This window comes from Oryctolagus cuniculus, chromosome 5 (assembly GCF_051225735.1).
Source record: "Oryctolagus cuniculus isolate XC-2025 breed Fujian yellow rabbit chromosome 5, ASM5122573v1, whole genome shotgun sequence".
NCBI lineage: Eukaryota > Metazoa > Chordata > Mammalia > Lagomorpha > Leporidae > Oryctolagus > Oryctolagus cuniculus.
In genome coordinates this window covers 23,810,491-23,826,116 of record NC_142871.1, presented here as the reverse complement: position 1 = coordinate 23,826,116, position 15,626 = coordinate 23,810,491, and the positions used below count along the sequence as shown (strand labels likewise).

The window sequence follows — 15,626 nt, the reverse complement described above, 5'->3', positions numbered from 1 at the left end:
TGTGTTAGAATCTTCTGGCCGTGGATTATGGAAATAGATAAGGTATTGAATCTTTTTTGCTGTGAATGCTAGTTTTTTCCAACTACAACCTATATAATGATCAAATTATTGAAGGAGTGAACATTAAAAATAATTCTTTGTGTGCAGAGCACATTGCCTGAACCTCCTGGGATAAAAGGAGAGTTCTCCCTTTCATCAGGGGGCTCAAGCCTCCATCTTCAGATTGAACTTTCTGCCCCTTAGGGCCGTATATTACCTTAAATAGCTACCAGCTGACAGATCTCACTGCTGGCTGATGTCAACTCAAAAGCTGTAATGTGTGGAGTCCTTTCTCCTTAATGGCACTACAGTGGTAGCAGACAATGAGTTGAAATTTCACATCCTAATGAGAGTCTTAAAGCTATTTCACTTTTGAATTATAAACATTAGAAAGGTTATGAAAAGGAGAATTGTGCATATTTCTTTCACACACAGAAAAATAAATGGGATCTTCCCTTGGGTCAGAATGGGCTTATAACAAGCCTGTTTTCTACCCATGCCTGCAGCTCTTCATTTTGGTGCTGAATCAGCCATGATGTGCAGATTTATTTGTAATCACCTATTGACCCCCATACGCTTCACTAGGTTCCCCAAGACTTTCTTCTTTTCTTTCTGTTCTTTGTAATGACCAATATGAAGAGAAACTTGCTGGATTTTAAATGGAAATATACTTACAATTTAAAAAATTTGAACTTTCTGTTTCATACTTTGAAATCCCCTGTAGGAGTAAGACCAAATTTGTTTTTCAACAAAGTACTTAGGCTACTTTTTATTTTTTTTTTTCGTTATGTGTAATCTAACACTAAAGTGCGTCTTGGGATCTTGATTAAATTACTAAAGAAGTTATCTTTTGAAAAATTAGGTTTTTAAGTGTAAAGTTTCTTAATTAGTCCAATCTATGAATATTTTTGCAAAAGACTTATAAACATTTAGCTCTTCTGAGTTTGGTATTGGGATGTGGTTTTTATTAAGTCATTTACATTTAGATTTTAATGATTCCATTGTTGAGTTTTCTTGTGCTATGATTCTGGAACCTTCGCTTTCTTTTGGAGCTGTGTTAGAGACATAGATTGTTGAGCTAGTGAATCCTGGGTTCTCCAGTGTTGATTTGTTGCAAGGATTAGTAGTGTTAAATTTATTGTACCTCTTGAGGATTGGTGAATAATTTATCTTCAAGCTAGTTTAATCTGACAAAATGTCAGTTATTTCAAATATCATCACCCAGTTTATTAAGTCTCTCTGGTGATATATGGCTTTCACTGGAGGTCTTTATTTTTGCTTTTGATGACTACAGGATTTCAGGAGATGATGGATCAAGAAGGTGCTTGCTAAGAAGGGGTTACGGAAACATCAGGCGTACGACCAAGATGATCTTTTATGTACTGATTTTAATATGAGAATGTATTTTTCTTTGTAGTTATCAACATAACTTCACAGTAAAGTGTGTTCATTATTAGCAGAGCAGCTCACATTTATGGTTTTCAAGTCTCATTTTTCATGTGTCACTCAGCTGTCAAATAGCATGTTACTTTTTAAATAATTTAACAAACATTTAGCTATTTGAAGTTTATGGAATACATTTGATTGTTTCATAAATAATCTCTAGTGCCTTTGACATCATTTTTAGTTGCTTTCTAGGATTTTAGCAAGTGTGTAGTTCCTCTGTAATTGAAGTTAAGAATTTAGAATAATTTTCTTTGAATGATTCCATATCCTGTTGAATGATCTGTTTTGAATATAGATCCATTGAGTTTTGTAGCCATTGCCTTTTTCCTTCTAAAGAGGTTATTAGGTTTGTCCACATCATATTTTTGAATATTTTATAATTGTCACAAAAGGAGTTTTCTGTAGCGTTCACTTTTCTGCAGTAGCAGAAGATGCTGGTTCTGAGGATGGTAGTTGACAACTGAGGCACTGACTTTGGGAATTCTGTGCTAGAGCAGGTGGAAACATACTCTTGTTCTCTATTCTAAAGCCTGTGTAGGATGCAGTGTCTTATCACACTGATAAAATTCTCTTGCTTTTATCAGTTGGAAGAATCCTTAATAGGAAAGATGCCATTTCTTTTCCCTCCAGTCTTGTGTTTGTTTAGCTTTGTGTAAGGATACAAAATATTTGGGACTCTCATAATAACAACTTTTCTCTTGGCATAAGAACCCTTTAAACCTGAGAGCATACTTTAGAGTAAGATGGTAGTGTTCTGTGTTCTGCAGACTTTTTATTTAATTCATTCTTCTACTACATGCATGGTGGACAGCTTGTTTGCACATGTCTCTGATCACAGTCATCCACCAACCTGGGTGGCAGCTGGAAGTTTGCCCAGCTGAGAAAGATCTTTCTTTTTCTCTCTTTATTTATTTATTTATTTACTCATTCATTTATTCATTATAGTGGTGATGGTGATGCTGTTGAGGGTGCTGGTGGTTTCTTTTGTATTTATGTTAAAATTGTATTTGCTGTGGCTGGGAGACCTCAGCATGTGGCCCCAGGGCCTTCTCACATTCTGGAGGCTTGGTCTGTTTCTAGGGGAGATTCTGCACTCCATTTCTGATGGTTGGTCTTCCTGCTGATACACTGCTCCTTTGATCCAAATTACAGATGATTTTTACTTATGACTTTCTGAAGAACGATTAGATTACCACACTTGCTTTTGAAATAAATTGTGTATGGGTATAAATCTGAATTCAGGTGAAACACATTTTGCTAGAAAGCTCATAAAGCCACTGTGCCTCTGGGGATGTGTAGGTTTTTATGAATAAATAATGAAAATATTTTAAAAGCTTGTAAAATTTTGTATAGATTGGCAGATGTAAAACACATGTTACTTAAATACTGATATGAAAATAAGTTGTGAATGAAATGGAGCAGCGGGAGCGGGTGAATGGTCTGCAAATCTAAAACACAATAACCATATGGAACAACATTGTATAATGGATTTGGGGGCTTTTTTTCAGCTATTAAATGAAATCTCTTTCTGTATGTGATTAAACGAGTGCTAATATTTTTTCTGTTTAAGCAACTCAAGTAGCTTTCTAGGAGATTCACATTCTAATTTCAGATTTTTGCGGGCTTTGCTGTATGTCCTGATGCAAAGAGTAAACATAGTGATGATAGCATCATTCCACTTGTGATGGTGTCACTCTTAAAAACACTTTTATTCATGATGAAATTTTGCACACATCTAGAGAAATTTGTTTCACATGGACATTCTTGTCCCATTCAGCTTTTACTGCAATGCTAAATAACCATATAGTACAAAAGCAAAACTTCATTTTACCTTGGAATGGTGTCCACAACCTCAGTACAAAGAATATATAATTTGGATTTAAAAAATTTAAGTGATTACACTTAAAACTTTGTGGAAGATAGTGGCCTCTTTGAATGCTAGGAATGATCTAACATCAAAATGGAAGACACATTTAAAGAAATTGGTAATTATATTTTGAGCAGTTTGACTTGTTTTGTGTGAAAAACAAGAAAATTCCCCATATGAAAACAGTCTGAATGACTTTGCAGTGGTATCAATGAGATCAAAGAACTTACCTTGAAAAGTGTTTCCTGTCATTTTATCTATCTTTGAAAGCTTTTTCTTTCTTTTTTTTTTTTTTTTAAGAAATCATAAGCCAATCCCGCCTATTTTCTTTGGTGTTTTGTACTGTTTTTGTATATCCACTCCTTTTGCTTTGCCTGGGTGGGCTCCCGAGTGGCACAGGGATCCTGTGGTCTGCTCCCAGTGAGACAGTGTCAGTGACACGTTGCTGCAGCTTGGGGCAGGGAGGCCTCCAGGAAGTGGGAGTGAGCTTCACTTCAAACTGTGTGAGGGGTGGTGGAAAGGGAGGATGCTGATTAAAATAATAAACAACTGCTGGAAAGAGAAGTGGATTACCACACTGCTGTCAGATCAGCCAGACTGCCTGCCTGAGCTGACTGAGGCTCTCCTGCCCAAGCCCGGTGGAGGGGATTGCAGGCTTGCTGCTGCTGCTGCTGCTGCTGCTGCTGCTGCTGCCGCCAGAACTTTTCTCCGGACACGCAGAACAACTTTTTGAACAGCTTGCATTCTACTGCATTGACAGCATCCCTCAGGCCAGGCCTACGTGGAGAAATGGACTGAAACTAGCTTGGTGGTTACCATAGCAACACAGGCTGCCTGTGTCTGGGAGAGTCAGAGCCCGTCCCGCGTGTTGGTGATTCTGAGCTAAGAGTACACTCCTCCTTGTTCGAACTCTACACAAGTCATGGTTTTTGAAAACTGGCTCTTTACCCAGGATTTTTTTTTTTTTCTCTTTCTTTCTGAAACCAGTCTGAATGGAGGAAGCTGGTAATACTTGGCAAAAATTTTTTTTTCCTTCTCTCATACGAGTTTCCAAGGTATAGCTTCTTTTTTTTTTTTCTTTCTTTCTTTTTTTTTTTTTTTTTCCCTGCTATGTGTAATTGAGACCAAACTAAGCTTGGGGCCCAAGAGAGAACAGTTGTGGCCTGCAGGTCATTAGTGAGGTGAGCAGAAGGGAATCCTGGACTTCCCAGAGAAAAAGGACACCATGCCAGCCTCGTGGAATGCGGCTAGCAGGAAACTCAAGAGCAGGTCTACACCTAGCAAACTCCGAAGTCCATGAAAACGCGGACCCACTGTGGGGTGGCTAAGATGTCCCAGCGCAAGTTGCTGCTACTGATGGACTATAGCTCAAGGGCAAGGCCGGTGAAGGATTTTACAAAGGATTTTAAAGTATAGCCAGGAGATACGGCTTTTAGAGGTTGAACGCTGTTGTCTGAAGGAAGTTTGCTGGAAAGATGTAGGCTTCAAAGGCTACTGGACGATGATTGGTCTGAACTTCAGCTTACGGGAATTGCTGACAAAATTTGAAAAGGTATGCAGAAGGCAAACTTCATGAATACACTTTTCCCTTCTTTTTCTCATCCTTTTTTTTGGTATGCATTTTGATGGCAGATATTCTATGGGTGCTTTCATTACTTAATAGCATTTCTAAAGCATATTTGATTTTGATGTCCTTTTCAAAATTGTTTTTTAAGTAAAGAGCAAATTAGCAATTCTTTCCTTTGGTTAGGAGGCTTCTCCTGGTGCCTGTCACTTTTAGAATTCCACATCAGAAGAGATCCTTTGTACTCAAGCAGGCTGGTAATTTAATTGAAATTTATTTGAGGGTTTAAAAAAAATGAGCAAAACCCCAGCAACAAATACTGGATTTTGGTGCCAAGTTCTGACTTCATCAGGCATGGGTTCTGTTTTCCATGCCCCTCAGGCTCACTTATCTGCACTGCTGACTGCTGAGTACCTGCCCTACACAGCCTCAGGGGCTGAGACTCCAGCTCTGGAGGCAGGGGGAGCTGCTCTCTGGGACGATGGGACGTCTGATTCATGCATTTCCTTCTCTGAATGTGTCTGTTTTACTGGAGCTGTGTTTAGATGCACTGTGGAGTTTTAATGCTCGGATCATTAGTTGGCTCTTAGTTATTTTTTCCATTGGAAGGCTCTTGGCACCCTCTAGAGTTGAGTCTCGCCTGCCAAATGCTACCTTATATTTATAGTTAAACAAAACAGAAAACCTCAACTTGCCGCATATGTGTTCCTGCCCTCCTTTGGCTTTGAATGCCAAACAGCTATCTTCTTCCAATTTCCAGTCTTTAAAGAAAAAGAAAGAGCTGAAATCTTCTCTCACTGTGAGCAAAAGTCAATTATTTATCACTCCATAAAGAAGTACTCAGTGGTTTTCACCATGAATACCTATCGTTCATTGCTAGTACAAATATACGCAAGACTGGATTGAGTCATTAAAAGAATAATGGGCTTTCTTTCTTTTACAAACCCACAGCTGCCAGAGGAAAAAGATGTAAAACCATGCCATTCGAAAAGTTTGAAAGCTTTTCCAAAACAATCGCAAGCATGACTGCCTCCTGAAGATAGAACATTATAGTGGGAAGGGTGTGGAAAAGATTTAGCTCTTTGGCAAAGGTTCTCCCACCCCAACGTCCCAGCTGTAGCTGCAGAGCCCTATCTGTTCCCTGTACCCCAACCATGACAGCAAGGATGGTGTTTGCAGCTGGGTGGTAGGGTTGGATGGGGGCAGGTTGACCTCTCTTTGATACCTTGCTAAGCCTCTAAATTCCTGAGAGTAAGTGAGGGTACCCAGTCGGCTTGCAGCTTGCTCACCTTTTTTTTTGCAGAGACAGGGAAGGGAAAGAACAGGCTCTTTCTGGCAGCTGGGAACAGCAGGTGGCAAACTTTTATGACCATAAAGGGGTCTATTAGCTTGTTTTGTATAGATTTGTCTGTTTCTTCCCAAAAAGGCATAGGGCACATGTTACATGAATAATTCATTACTTAGACCCCCTGTGAGGCAGTAATTGTGGGCAATAGTTGGACTTTTGTATTGTAATTGCTGCTATTAGTCTTAAAAGCCTAGGTCAGATACCAGAGGTTAGGAATCTGCCTCTCAGCCTTCAGGCCATTTTACTGGCAAAGTTGGAAGTCCTGGTCCTCTTATAACACCCAAGCATTAGTATCTAATATTTCTTGTTCTCAGTTTAGTGATTGAATTGACAGTAAAAGAATCTACTGACAAAAGCTTCATTTGGGATTTTCTTTTTCTTTCTTTTCTTTTCTTTTTTTTTTTTTTTTTTGGCAAAAGGAAGTTTAAAAAAATGCTGCTGCAGTTCAATTTGAAGTTGCTCCAATATGTTTATTTTTGTGTTAGGTGCCTTTATGAAAATCTACGTGAAAGTTAATCTCTTTGCCGTATTTCACTTGTAGGAAGTTGTCATACATGAATGTACTTTTCCCCTGACTCAAGTCTTTTAAAAAATATTCTTTGTGTATTTTCACAAAAGCTGTTTCATATATTGAATCTATGCCATATGGATTCATTGCCAGGAAAACTGGAATTAAGGAAAAGTCTCACTACCTCACACCTTTCAAATATAATTACCTATGTTGCCCCCAACTCTGAAAGCAAGGCCCTTTCTAGGGAAAAGACCAAGACTGGCTTCTTAGATGCAAAAGCCAGGTGGTCCCTTCAGAAGTTCCAAAGCAGTCTTTCCATAAATAAGAGTAGAATCCTTTGACTCCTAATGTCTTTGGTTCTGACTTTTCATCCTCATTAGGGATGTGTTTCTTGAGAGAATACTTACCTCAGTGATTTAACCCTTTTCCAATCAGCAGTTGTAATTGTTCCATCTAATGTTTAGTTACCACAGCAAAAAGGTGATTTTGCTGTTTCTGAAGCCACTTCAGAATTTAAGAGAGCAAGGATCAGATGTTGGGAGAATCTACTCAAGTCCTGATTTGTTTGATAGTTGAGGCCAACAGCTGAGGGGTGTGCCTTCCAGTGATGACTGGTTAGAATATTAAGATTTCCAGATGAATGTAGTCCATTGCATAGCTTCCAGGCAGAAAGTCTGTTTGCAGAGGTTAATTGAAGGGGGTATTCTAGTTGATGTTCTGAACGTTTGGGAGATACAGTTGCTTGTGAGTCTGATTGGGTTCCATTCATGTAGGCATATTTGGAACATGATTGATTATCTAGGCCCTAAATCTGTGATGCCAGGAGTAAGGTTTTCCAACATAGGAAGAAGGAGCAAATTATACTTGATGCTACCTTTCTAATCTCCCAGAACTAGAAAAGCTAATGCTGGGAGTGTCTGAGGAAGCAGGAAGTATTTTGATCTCACAAGGTGACAACTCATCAAGGAGCAGCAAACCCCAATTACAGAGGCCTGCGCATCTCCCAGATGGATACCTGAAGAGGAGGAACTTTTCACCAAGGGAGGAGGACCCTGTGGCAAGATGTGCTGGCCAGCAAGGAGGTTATAATTGTCTAGTCCAGGGATGAGGGGTGAGCAGTTGTGGACCAGGGATCAAGGGAGACTAATTGGGGGATAGTTGACCAGAGACACAAAACTGGTCCAACCATATACCTCCCTGAAATCCAGCCCAAGGGTTAGTTTGTTAATCAATACATAGGCGTAAATTAATCAATTTTCCCCTTGAAAGTTACTTCATAAAGGAGATCTCTGATGGCTTCAGTGATTATTAATAAACTTTCATACTTGAGTTCTGTGCACTGTGTACCATCTTTGTTTCACTTGTTCAGTAGTCAGAACATAGAATAAAGGAAAATTTTAGCTCTGTTGCCCTTTATTAACTTATGCTACCCTGCTCCTAGGTGGTTAATGAAACTGTGTCTCTAGGGTTTTTGTGTGTGTGTGTGTGTGTGTGTGTGTGTCTGAGTAGTACCATTCTCGGTGACATTCCTCATAGTGACAACACAGAGAGAAACCAAGAGGTGCTGAACTTCTTTATGGCATTTACTTCCTTTAGGGTGATTCTGGTTGGAAAAATGACAGTTTGAAGCTTTATTGTACTGCTTAATTTGTAATATCTAATTACAAAATGAATGTGTCCCCAGTAAAACACAATGAGCTTCATTTTTCAAAGTCTACTCATTCATTGGGTACCTAGAAAACATGTGGGAAGTGCATAGCATGTATGTACCAGGCTCTGAACTGAGGGTGACCACAGAGTGGAGAGCAGTGGGACATTCCCTAAAGGGAAGATACAGAGGAGGATAGAGACCTGACACAAGGAAGTTTCAAAGCAAAAATTTAGGGAACCACATGGGTAGTGGTAGCCCTGGTTAATCTGGTGCTCTTGAAGTCTCTTCTGGAGAAATTAAATTTAAGCTGAGACTTAGAAGATGAGTTTAAGGTTAAGGAAGGAAAGGAGATGGTGTGCATGCAGCTTCTGGGTAGACTTGTGTTGCAGGAAGAAATCAGGACCTTTCTGGATAATAGGAACTGCATTGTCAAGGATCAGGAGTTGATGAATTTGTGGGCCCCAGGATTGTAGTTTTAAACCTTTAAATTTCAAAGATTTTTCAAAATTTATTTATTTAAAAGGCAGATAGACAGAATGACAGAGACAGAGAGAGAACTTCCATCCGCTGGTTCACTTACCAAATGCCAGCAATTGCCTGAGCAGGAGCAGGCCAACGTCAGTGGCTCTAAACTCAATCCGGGTCTCCTATACGGGTGGCAGGGACCCAAGCACTTGCATCTTCACCATTGCCTCCCAGGGTACACATTAGCAGGAAGCTAGAATCAGAAACTGAGCCGGGACTCTACCCCAGGCACTCTGAAACAGGATGCAGATCTCATAAGCAGTAATGCAATAATTCATAACTGGATTTCCAAACCTGTCCAATTTTGATTACACTCTGCTTTGGGAACTGAGGTGAGACAGGAGTTTGGCCACTTGAAATGTTTCATCCCTGCTCATAACGTTCTTATGCGTGTCACATCTGCATATCCATAAGGTACCTCAGCAAGGAAGCCACCTGATTTTAATTTGCTAGGATTTTAGTGTGTTTTAGAAACAACTAGTAAAGAGGCAAAGATTTGGAACATTTTTTTGATGTGAAAGATATTTCTGTTTATAGCAATGTTTACTATGTTGACCTTTATAATGTAGTTTGTTGATTTTTTGTATTTTTTATTTATGTAAGAGGAACAAATTTCATGTATTTCATATATAGAGATTTAGGAGCACAGTGATACTTCCCACTGTACCCTTCCTCTCACCCAGTGGCTTGTTCAAATTATCTTGAAATATAATAAATCACGAGTTTGACTTCTGGCTCTTTCTACTCTATTATCTTGCACATATTTCTGATTACAGACAGTGAGGAAAATATTATTGGCATTGGTTGCCTAATTTATAAATGTTATTGTAGACCTGCTAATGGCAGTTTCTGTTGTTGCTCAAAATGCGATTCAGTGCCAGTATTAAAATCTGTGACAGTAGGTTTTGGGAGAAATTGTAGTTTACAGAATAATTAATAGAATAGCTTTGAAATTGATAAATTAGTTGAAATCATTAATAAAATAATTAATTATGATTTTTCACTATCTCAGAAACCTCACAAACTACCTCAAAACATATTTAAGTATGGGATACCAAGTTTTGATAATGATATTATTTGAGCAATATATAACTTTTAAAAAAAAAATATTCGGATTCTTTATTTTCTAAAACCTAAAGCCCTGGCAGTAATCCTACTGAGCGTCTGATAATCAGTCATGAGCTGTCTGTGAAATCTGCTCTGACTTTTGAAAAAGAGAATAGATTTACTTTCCCCTAATGGTTAACTTTGTTTATTTAGTTTAGCTTTGGGACATGGTGAGGAAGTTGTTACTAACTCTGCTCTTTCACCTTCAGGAAAGGGATCAGAACTCCTTCAGAGAAAACATAGCTGTGGCCATGTGAGGTTGAATAAATATGCCAAGAAAAAATAAACTGAAATTATATCAAGACCCAAAGAGGACAACTCTGTCCTAGCACCAGTTCAGTTGTTGAAGACTTCCTGGTGGCCCCATTCTAAAACTCTTGTTTCCTATTGGAGGTTTTAAACAGTTCTATTCATTATAATCTGAAGATGGCATTTTTTTTACCTAGTTACAGCTACTACTTGGTTATAGTATATTAAAAGAAATACAATTCATATGATGTATGTTATAAAACACTTGTTGTTATGTCTCTGTGGGTTACATCATTAAAGAAATGTCCAGCTAAGGACAAATTGGTATCAACTATCGGTGATAAAATAAGTAAAAAGTAAATAAATAAATGCTTTTCTTTATGGAGAAATTTATTTTGATTGGGTGGCAGGTATTGTTTATAAAAACCCTGATTTTTGATCACTGAACTGTGTGAACTTTTGTACCTGTATTTTGGAAGATTGCTCTGAAAGTATATATATATGATGATTTTGATAGTGTTTTGCTCAGAGAAAAATATGTAGTCTCTCTTTCTAACTTCTGGTTTTTCTTACCTTCTACATTGTACTTATATTATTTAAAAGCTCATTTCAAGTGAGTCTTAAGATGATTTTTCTGTCCTGTTTTCAAGTGTTAGTTCAGTTGCTTGAATATTTTTTGCAGTGGCCCCTGTGTGCACATGACCAGCTTATGTTAAATGCTTGGAAGAGCATTGCTTTGTGCTTCTACATGGATTATATTCCCATAACTAATTATCAGTAACCGTTTTGTGCTGCTTAACATTCCCAAGGGCTTGAGGTGGTGGAGGTAAGCCCTGGTAGGCCAAGTCTCCTGCCAGTGCAGTGAGAGTAAAGTTCTTTCTTGGAACTTTAATTTATTTTAGCATTTGATGCCCTATCGGGGTCATGATCAGACAGCCTCACATGCTGGTATCTTGGTTTTAAAAGCAGTGCATCATTGCACAGTAATCTACAAAGGACCATGATTCATTAGCCACATTTAATTCTAAATTTCCGGTGAAAGCTTAGGCAGAACTGTGCAGTGCAGCCTCATAAGTGATTTCAGGTTCCCCATATTAAAATTTTTAAGTGAAGAAATTGAACAAAATGATTACTACATTCAGTTCCAATTCTTTAATTGTCTGTTATTTCCTGGTTCTACAATGACTAATTTGCCATCCAGTCAAGATTAACTAATTCATCTATTCGTTTATGCATTTATAGATTTATCTGTGGATCATCTATCTGTTCTATTTTACATTAGATTTATTCTATGTAACTGAAAGATACAGAAGAAATATTAAGATGATTGTTTTAGAAGCTCTTCGTATATTTGGCAAGATAAATATGCTGCTAAATGTTTAAAAAATTATGTATGCTTATTTCCTTTTCTTTGATCAATCTCTGTTGATTATTCTTCCTAATATTTGATGATTTGCATGTGTGGAAGGTCTTCCCTGTATTAAAAGTCATATTCCAACATGAACATATGGTCACTGGGAGTGCTCTCAAAGAAAGCTTTGTAGAAATACTTATCATCATTGGCCTGGCCAGTTATGCAGTCTTATTTTATTTCATTCATCACAGTCCCTGCATCACCTGATCTAATGTGAGAAGGCAAATTTGCTTTTGCTCATGTCACCCAAATTTCCTGATGTTGAGGAATGTTCCTGTAAAACCTAGAAGACTATGCATCTTTTTTTTTTTTAATTTAAATACCTTGGATTTTTTTTTTTTTTTATTTGACAGGTAGAGTCATAGACAGTGAGAGAGACAGACAGACAGAAAGGTCTTCCTTTTCCGTTGGTTCACCCCACTGTGCTGATCCGAAGCCAGGAGCCAGGTGCTTCCTCCTGGTCCCCCATGCAGGTGCAGGGCCCAAGCACTTGGGCCATCCTCCACTGCCCTCCTGGGCTACAGCAGAGAGCTTGACTGGAAGAGGAGCAACAGGGACTAGAACCCGGCGCTCACATGGGATGCTGGCGCTATAGGCGGAGGATTAACCAAGTGAGCCATGGCACCCTCCCAAGACTATGCATCTTAATGCACTTCTGTCTTTATGCTTCTCTTGAATGTGAAAGGAAGCAAACAGTCAGGTCAGGCTATATCAGGATGTGGTTTGAAGCAGACTTGTGATTTTTGGTGTGGTCCCCTGAACATGATGTTTTGGAACCTGTACAGGACATTTAAGGCCAGATTCCCTTTGACAACACAGAGCAAAGATATGCCTTGTGGGTTGTGTCAGTGAACTTCTTGAGAAAGATAGCTACCATACATATACACAGCATAAGTTTAAATCTGTTGCAAACATTGTCTGCTACCTTCTCATTATATCTCTTTAGATTTCTTAAAATGTACTTCAGGAGACAAAAATAGAACAGTTTCATCACAGGGACCGTGTTGTCTAGGAGATGACACCAAAAAAGTTTTAAACTTTTTCTTTTCCTAAGAATTTCTATATAAAGCACTCAAAACTAAGATTATAATAAGGCTGCCATTTTCCATGCATAATGTTGCCCAACCTGAGAACCTGGAGTCAGTGTTTGGTTCTCTTCCCCTGCTGCCCTATGCACACCTGTTCTGTACTGCTCTGGGACAGAGCTTTCCAGGGAAATGTGAAAGATTCAGCAATCTCAGAGTCTTTGTGCAGAGGTTAGGCCTATTTCTGATGGCCCAGATCACACTTTGCAGGTGGACCCAATTTGGTTTTGTGATTAGGATCAGATAACCTCAGAGATCAATGGGCTTGCAAATTTATAGCACAACTCTTGAAGAGATTGTCCATCAAACTGTGTGCTCACATCACTCACTCTTCAAATCTGCCTCTACTGGTGTCATATTCATCACAGATCCCATCAGAAATGATAATAATGTGATATGACCCTTCACTCCATGTGACATCTTCCTAAGGCTTTCCTTGAATGCGTCTGATTAGTGTACACTTGTGGAAGATTGAAGACCAATCATTTAGATCCTGATGGAATGCATGAATGTGTTTATCAGAAGTGAGTTTTAAATGAATATTCTGAATGTACAAAGACCTATTAAAGTTTTTACCATGCTCATTTAGAACTGAAAAAAAAAATGAAGAAGCGTGAAGCTATGTTAGTTTGGGATACTGTAACAAAATATGATAGACTGGGTAGCTTATGAACAGCAGAAATTTATTTTTCTCACGGTTCTGGAGATGAAAGTCCAAGATCAAGGATTGGCAAGATTCAGCATCTGTTGAGGGTCTGCCTTCTGGTTCAGCATGGCTCCCTCCAGCTGTGTCCTCACATGGTGGAAAGGGTAGGGCAGCCCTGGGGGTCTCTTGTAAGGCCACTAATTCCATTCATGACCTGATCATCTCACAAAGGTCCCACCTTTTGATGCCATCACATTAGGATTTTCAACTTGTGAATTTTGTGGGGACATATATAGTAGGTGTTTAAAAGGAAAACTTTAGAAAGGCAGTGCAATTCTGATTATTTAAAAGTTTGCTATCCTTTTACTAATTTAGATTCATTGCCTGATATATAAGATTTTTATTGGCCTGGTAGCTTGCTTTAATATTAGTTACCAATTAATGCCATGAATCTAACAGCACACCATCTTGGCTCCATCTATTTTTATTTGTTGATTGTTAGTAGCTGTCCCACCAAGTTTATTATGACTTGTTGCTTCCATTTAAGTCAGGATGAAAAGATGATGCTAAGTAAGTATGTATAGTGGCATTGATGTTTTATAGTAGGAAAGTAATAAAATAAGTTATTAGACCCTCTGTACATGTCTTAAATTTTGTTTGTAAAATTTATCTAATTACAAAAGAAGCCCAAATTTTTGCAGAAACATAGGAACTCAGAGATGTTATAATAATAAAAAACCCACTAAAGTTACCTATAGAGATTATATTAATTTTTATAGTCTTTTAATATAGATGTTTGTATAATTACATACATATGCTAATTTTAAAGCATACTTAAAAATTAAATTAGCAAAATGTATAGCTTTTATCCTGTTTTAAAACAATATTACTATTAATATAATAGCTCTATTTTTACTTTAAAATAATAAATGCATTAAACATGTTAATTCATTTATCTTCCTAGAATAGATAATTTCAAAATTTTTGAAAATTTTGATATAGATTGTCAAATGTATCTTCACAGTATGAATCAATTTTTATTTATACTAATTCCTGTTTTTAGTGCATCAAAATTTATCTTATCAAACTGAAGTTTTAAACTTTTATTTGATTTAAAGAACGAGCTATTTCATAAGTTTATCAAATTGCTATTTACTATTTATGTTAAGCTTATTAGCTATTCAGTCAGTCAAACTGTGAAAATTATGTAAAAATATCTGATATCTTAGTGACCTGTGTAAAACTTCATAGGAAACTTTTATCTATGTTTAAAGGGGAGGAAAATATGTTTGAATATTAAGCAAAGCTCTACAATTTGGCAAGAACTATTGTATAAAATCTCAAAAATTGCCTATTGAATCCGAAATACTAACATCTACCTAGCTGATACGTGAAATTAGATTATAATCTGTTTTTAAGAATAAGGCAATAAAGGTGTTAGAATTTTTAAAGACTTGATGGAACAAGGACATAAGCCTCTGCCATATTACCATATTAGGTTCTTGTTTCCCTGCTTGCTTGCTTTCTTTCTTTTAAGATTTATTTATTTATTTGAAAGTCAGAGTTATACAGAGAGAGGAGAGGCAGAGAGAGAGAGAGAGAGAGAGAGAGAGAGAGAGAAAATTTTCCATCCAATGGTTCACTCCCAAGTTGGCCGCAATGGCTGGAGCTGTGCCAATCTGAAGCCAGGAGCCGGGAACTTCTTCCAGGTCTCCCACACGGGTCTAGGGGCCCAAGGACTTGGGCCATCCTCTACTGCTATCCAAGGCCATAGCAGAGAGCTAGACTGGAAGTGGAGCATCCAGGACTAGAACTGGCACCCATATGGGATGCTGGCACTTCAGGTTAGGGTGTTAACCTCCTATGCCACAGCACCGGCCCCTACCCTGCCTTCTTTCAAGAGACCAGTTCAGTCTCATACCCTATATTGTTCCCCACCCCAGCCCCTGCATTCTTCCTCAGGTTTGGAAGGCAGTGGGCCAAAGTTGAAGAACAAGTATGGAGAAGCTAACCCCATCCCCACCTCTAGCCCACCTAAGATATACAAAGGCCCAGCCTGCAGGGGTCTGGGTCCTCTGCCACCTCTTTGGTCTATGTACATGTTAAGCTGGCAATTGGTCAAGCTCTGTGATTTTATTTTCTCTGGCTGCAAGTTCATATTCTGTCTCCTCTCT

General features: G+C 38.3%; 1 protein-coding gene across 15 annotated transcripts in view; it reads left to right on the top strand.

Annotated features, from left to right (window-relative positions):
• UTRN (utrophin) overlaps positions 1-15,626 on the top strand; it is a 580,255-nt gene that overhangs the window by 380,880 nt on the left and 183,749 nt on the right. The gene's annotated exons all lie outside the window — the stretch shown is intronic.